Source organism: Canis lupus, chromosome 11 (assembly GCF_048164855.1).
Source record: "Canis lupus baileyi chromosome 11, mCanLup2.hap1, whole genome shotgun sequence".
NCBI lineage: Eukaryota > Metazoa > Chordata > Mammalia > Carnivora > Canidae > Canis > Canis lupus.
In genome coordinates, this window is record NC_132848.1 from 32,438,835 (window position 1) to 32,445,964 (window position 7,130).

Genomic DNA, 7,130 nt, shown 5'->3' on the forward strand with positions numbered 1-7,130 from the left:
TATGGTTCAAATAGTAATTACAAGCTAGAATCACAAATCATGGTTTGAATTACTTTTGAGAGCTTAATCTTGAAATCCTTAGGCCCCAGTATAGGAAATATCACTAAGGACTCTACTCCAGCCTTTGGATAATGTCACTAAAGTGCCCACTGGTCAAAAAAGAGGGGGAAAAGGGGAAAAAAGGTCTTAATATTTAACTTAACTTGTAATTGCTTCACAATGCTTTTAACTGTGACTAATCAGTTGTAGTTTCAAAGTGAAATGAGCTGCTTCTGCCATAGGAGGCAGTAGAGCACGAAAAGAGCATTGATTCCTGTTCTAAATGCACAGATTTTATCTGGGGACCCTTGGGGAGCCATGGATAGAACTAAGGGGTCTATGAGGTTGATTAGCAAAAAAAACTCATCTTTTTTTTTTTTTTTTTTTTTTACTAACCTCTGCTATTTAGCATTTCTTTCAGTACCTTTGATACTGTGCCCAAGAGAATCAAGATTCTTCTATACATATAATAGTTGTTGCAGGGATCTTGAAATATTGTTTATCCTCATCTACCACTTCAAAGGAGACCTTCCTCTAGATCCTATTATTTCATGTGTTAACAAAGAAGTACATATATTACTATATCACAATTTTTGTTGGTTTTGTCTTGTGAATATCTTTGACGACTGAATTTCAATGTATTTGAAAACTGATTTATCCTCACCAACTACTTCAAAGGAGACCTGCCTCTAGATCTTATTATTTTATATGTTGATTGATATTGAAACTGCTGAGAACTGTTTACACCTATCTACGACTTCAAAGGAGACCTGCCTCTAGGTCCTATTATTTCTTGTGTCAATAAAAAAGTACATACATTACTATATCACAACTCTTGTTGCTTTTGTTTTATCAATATTCTGATAAACTGAATTTCAATATAATCCCTTGATACTCCTTTGTGTTTTATTTGATGCATTTAAACGCATGACACCTAGAAGGGTCTGCAAGAGACAGTGTTTAGAACAAAGTGTGGCCTCAGGTGGAGGGAGGGGAGAACTGCTTTAGGAAAAATGGAGAAAATGCCTGACTCTAGAAGCAACTCTGATCTGGAAGAGAAGGTACTCAAGAATTGAGATAATTCCCATGAAAAGAACAAAGTTAAGTGGCAATTGCTCCTTGAAAAATCTAGAAAGGGACTCCTGGGTGGCTCAGCGGTTGCGCATCTGCCTTTGGTTCAGGGCGTGATCCCAGAGTCTCTGGATCGAGTCCCACATCAGGCTTTGTGCATGGAGCCTGCTTCTCCCTCTGCCTGTGTCTCTGCCTCTGTGTGTGTGTGTGTCTCTCATGAATAAATGAATAAAATCTTTTAAAAACAATCTAGAAAATATGGAGTAGAATTCAAAATACTGTAGCTCTTAGTAGTTAGGAGCAGCAAAGAAGGAAGCATTCACTTTTGAAACAATCTGAGACAGAAAAGCCCAGAGCAGCAACTTCATAGTAAAGGTTTTAAAAAGGCAATAGTGAGGTTGTAGATCATTACATTAGTGGTTTCTGATATAGCAATGCCAGATATGGCAAACAAAAATATTGGATGACCAGTTAAATTTTAATTTCAGATAAACAAAACATACTTTTTCAGTATAAATACATCCCAAATATTGCATAGAATATACTTACACCAAAAAATTCTTTACTTATCTGAAATTTACTTATGGCTGCCCTGTGTTTCATCTTGCAATCCTACCAATAAATCATGCCTCCAGCAGCCACACTTTTGTGTGGTTCCTCCCCTCTTGATGCTGGCCATGTGACAATTGCTTTGGCCAATGAGATGTCAGCAAGTGTAACCTACACAGAGATTTGATAAATTCTTGAGCAGACAAAGCTAATCCTCTTGAATGTTACTGCCACCATGTGAGGAAGCTCAGTGTAGCCTCTTTGAAGATGCAAGACACCCACCGTGGAGAGAGAAGCCCGCTGGCCCAGCTGGCCTAGCCCCAACTGATCCTCCAAGCTGAATGCAGCCACATGAGGGACCCAAATGAGCCCAGCAGAACCACCGGGACTGCCTGCCCACAGAATTAATGAGAAATAACAAATTGCTGTTTAGCGGTGGTTTGATATGTAGCAATAAACCATTGGTACAGTGCATTGTATTATAATTCACTCAGTGAAGACTTCTGCAGCACCTACTACATGCAAGCCACTAAAATTGGTCATCCAATATTTTTGTTTGCCATATCTGGCATTGCTATATCGGAAACCACTAATGTGATGATCTACAACCTCACTATAATTGCCAGAGTGCTGTGATCCACCTACATTAGAATCATGGAGACAGAGTGTTAAAAATCTATATTCATAGACCACCTCTATTGAATCAGAACCTTTGGAGATAGGACTGAGTAATTTGCATTTTTGACAAGCCTCCCTAGTTATTTTTAATCCTCTTTAGAGTTTGAAAACTACTACACTAAAGTTAATAGACATTATTCAGTCCTCAAGCTATGCGACACAGAGAAGGAGTCAAGAGTGTAGCAAATACCCACAATCCAAGTCAGAAATGGGAAATGACTGCCCCAAAAGTGGCAAAAGGAAAATCCTATGAGCCACAGAGAAAGGCAAAATCCACTCTGAGGGAGAGGCACAAGAAGGCTTGATAGGAAAGGGAGCTTTGTGAGTATAGGTCACAGAAAAGTACAAGACTCAGAACTTGGGTTCCTGGGTTTGGGTCTCGGCTAATGATAGCCACCATTTATTGAGCAATTATTATTTGTAAGGGGATGAGCTAGGCTCTTTACCCATACTCTTTCAAATCTTCACAACAACCCTGCAAGGTAGATGCTATAATCCCGTTTTTAAATGAAAGAAGAGCCTCAGAGAGAAGATGACATCTGCCTAAGGACACAGGGCCACAGTTGGCAGAGCAAGGATTTAATGCCTGTTTGCCTGACTCTATAAACCAGGAATCTTGCACTGCAACACATTGCCACTGACAAAGAGCCAGCCCACCCTCTGGGCCTCCATTTCTTCATCTGTGAGATGGGACAGAATGCATGAGGTAATTTCTGAGGTCCTATTACTGGAGCCCAATCACCCCTACTCTTGATATTGATTGTCCTTGTTGGGTTGGGGGTAGAAAGAGTTGCAACAGCAAAAGGGATGGGCCTCAGCCCTCGGGGATTTGTTGCTTTGTGAATGATTCAGTCAGCTTGGGCTGCTATAACAAAATATCATAATCTGGGTGGCTTCTAAACAACAGAAATTTATTCCTCACTGTTCTGCTGACTGGTAGTCCAAGATCAGGATGCCAGCATGGTCAGGTTCTGGGAACCTCTTCTGGGTTGGCAGACACCAACTTCTTGTATCTTCTCATGGCAGAGAGCAGGAACAAGCAAACTCTCTAGGGACTCTTGTAAGGGTACTAATCTCATTCGTGGAAGCTCTACCCTCATGACCTCCTCTCCTCCGAATTACCTCCCAAAGGACCCCTCTCCTAATATCTGTTGCACTGGGGGTTAGGGTTTCAACATATGAATTGGGGCAGAGTACAAGCATCCCATTGATGATCATTCCCAACCCAGAAATACCAGTCACAAACCATCTCCTTTTCACTCTCAATAACTGTTGTATTAAAGATTCTGCTTGCTTTCTACAGGAAATGAGAGGGAAAGATAAGATGAAAGGAGGGAGGTGGGTTAGTGAATAATTGACTGAATGAATCACTGAATGGATGATAAGTCAATGAATGAAAAATGGGAACCAGATGTTTGAGGAAACCCTGATTAAAATGGCTCAGGGACACCTGGGTGGCTCAGTAGTTGAGCATCTGTCTTCAGCTCAGGTCATGATCCCAGAGTCCTGGGATTGAATCCCACGTCGGGCTCCCCACAGGGAGCCTGCTTCTCCCCTCTGCCTATATCTCTGCCTCTCTCTGTCTCTCATAAACAAAGTCTTTAAAAGATAAAAAAAATTAAAAAGTAAAATAAAATAAATTGGCTCAGCCAAATTAAGAGGACCAATAAGTGTTTGAGAGCAAGCAAGGGTAAGAGTGGAAATGTGTGCTCCAGAGGAAAAAATAGCTTAGCAAACATCAACAAAGGCAAAGAATTAGACAAGACGTGAGGCAAGACTGACCTGCACAGCTTTGAGGGTCTAGGCAGTGCCCCACAACCGGCTTGCTACAGAGTAGATGCACAGAGTTCTGCCCAAAGTGAGTGAGAAGCCACTAACTGATGATTAAAGAAACAGGGAGAGTTCACCACAAGAGATCAGCAAGGACACTCAGATGCCTGGGTGGTGAAGTGCTGGTGTCATTACATCCTGAGACCTTGTGGATTAATGAGATAGTCGGGGTATCAGCCCATGCCAAGAACCCTTCGTTCTGTACCAAAGGAAGTCAACTCAGATCATTTAATTAACTGTTCTCAAGTTTTCTTACTTTGTTTTGTTTTGTTTTTTTAAGATTTTTATTTCTTTCTTTATGAGAGACAGAGAGACAGAGAGGCAGAGACACAGGCAGAGGAAGAAGCAGGCTCCAAGTAGGGATCCTGATATGGGACTTGATCCCGGGACTCTGGGATCACACCCTGAGCCAAAGGCAGAGGCTCAACCACTGAGCCACCCAGGTGCCCCCAAGTTTTCTTACTTTGAAGAGAAAAATAAATACTTTCATTTTCTTCTGATTTCTGAGAAAATGAGTCTAGGCTCAGAGACGGCAGTAAGCACTTTGATAATTAAGAACTGTTCTTCAAATTCAGGAGATTGCTCCATGAAGCAAGGAAATCTGTTTAGGAGAGAAAAGGAATCAATGCTTATATGCCAAGTACTGTACCAGGCATTTATAATGGCACAACAGCCCCAAATGATGTCTTGCAGTCTCCAGTTTACAGATAAGGAAACTGAGTCCCACGATATCCAGCCCCCCAGAAACAGAGCCCCAGGTTCAGAATCTGGCTGGGCACTTGCCTCTGGGATTATGATTTGTCATTGTTTAATTTCCTTTTTCAGGGTACAACTCAGACAGTTCATCTCTTTAAATATTTGCCTTACTAAAGTATCTTTTCCATTGCCAAAAACCATCCTATTAATTGAATTTGGGGATCTAGTCTAGGACCTGACTTTTCAATAATATTTAATAACTATTGTTTCCTTCTAGTTAAAAGGGTAAACATCAGAGTTGGAAAGAAGTATTCAATCCAAATAGGCCTCTAATTGAGGCTCTCTTCCAGCGGTAATAGTGATAAATCGTATTTATATAGAATGTTACAAAATTCCAGGCATCTTGCACTTAACATGTGCAAAACTGAAGTCTTGATTTTCCCTGAAGCTCTTCCACCTTTTGCTAATTTTCCACATCTCAGCCAAGAGCACTGGCATCCATCCTACTGCTCAGACCACGTGTTTAGGAGGCATTTTTGCTTTCCTTCTTCACCCCCGACTTGTTCACCATCCAGCCCTGAGTCACAAACCCTTTCCTCTTCTCCATCCTCGCTGCCAGTGTCTCACTGCCCCATCTCTCACTTAGCTCGCTGCCATGGCTTTCTAATTGGCCCTCCATTCTCCATCTTATCCCACTCTGATGCATTCCTCCACATAGCCCATGCCCCCTCCTTAAAATATAAGTAACCTTAAATTCTTAAATTAAGTCATCTTCATACTTAGGATCTTCTAGTGATTTGGAGTTAATAGTAAGGTACCAGTGTTAGTCCTAGGTTCTGATTAATGTAACCATTTGTGGAAGATGGAAGATGTCCACATTAGCAGAGATTGGGTAAATGGTGTAAGGGAACTCTGTGTTTTCCTTGCAACTCTAAATCTAAAATTATTTTTAAATTCAGACAATTTTTTTAACCTTCCAGAGAATTCCATCTGACTTGGACTAAGATTCAATCTCCTTTCCACAGCCTGCCTTCTTCCTCTGCACCAGTTCCTAGTACCTTCTCATGCCCCCTTCTCCCTTCACTGTGGCTTCCTCTTGGTTTCTAGAAAACGCCAAGGATCACAGTCCCTCCTCACCACAGGATTTTTGCACATGCCATCTTTTTCTCTGGTAACATCTTCCTTTGTTCTTCATGTTGCTTCCTTTTGGTCCTCAGGTCTCAGTTTTAAAAGACTCCTGCCCAGGGGGGCTTCCCTGACTCCCGGTGTAAAGTGGTTAGTTTCCTCACCATGCCTGCTCATGTCTGGCTGTAGGCTCCTCTAGTACCTTGCACAGTGTGCGGACCATGCTTGGTGTGAGCTCTCCTCTCCTTCGGCTTGCATTTTAATTCCAAGATGGATGTTTGGTGTGTTTAAAGCTCCTTATCTCTGGCAGCAGCATTTACTTCATAGGAACACAGCCCTTGGGGACCTGGAGAAACTTGTCTTCACCAAGGTATGCTGGAAGTAGATAAACTGTAGAATTTACACCCCCAGCTTACCCTCTAGAGAATGGGCATTTTGAAGAAGATTGATAAAAGGAATGAGAAAAACCCCTTTCTGCACACTGTTTCTGGTCCCATTTCAGCCGTTCCCCCATACACAGGCTATAAAAAGGATATAGAAAACACGATATGAAGAGGTGGAAGAAATAGGCTTGCCATTGAGAACTTCATCCCTAATTTAGATAAGCGTGTCTCAGGAGATATCCTTCTGTCATCCTCTTGAAAGCTTCTGTTATCATGTGACCCTCAGCTCAGCATTTTAGTGCCCAATTCCCCCCCTTCTCCTTCCCTTCATACTAGTTCAATGGATCAAGCAAAGTCAAAGTTACAAAAATGCTACATACCACCCATGGGCAGGGGACAGGCTTCCAAACAAGCAGGGCACCTGGTGGTTCTATTTCATGAATGAGGAAATGTGATACAAACAACTATCACTTGTTGAGAATGTCCCTGGGTGCCAGGCACTGAGTGAAGTGTATGCCTTGTATTATCTCATTTGATTCTTTATATTGTTTCGTTCAATGATGTCACCCAAATGCGTAGAATAGGCACATAGTAGGTGCTCAGTAAAGTTTCCTATAAACGAATGATCGTCTGATGTAGGAATTGCTAACATCACCCTTTTCTGGATGAGGATCCTGAGACTAAGACACAGTAGCTTGTTCAACATGACACAAGCAGGAAGTGGGAAATCAGAATTGAACCCATGTCTAGTCTGAGACC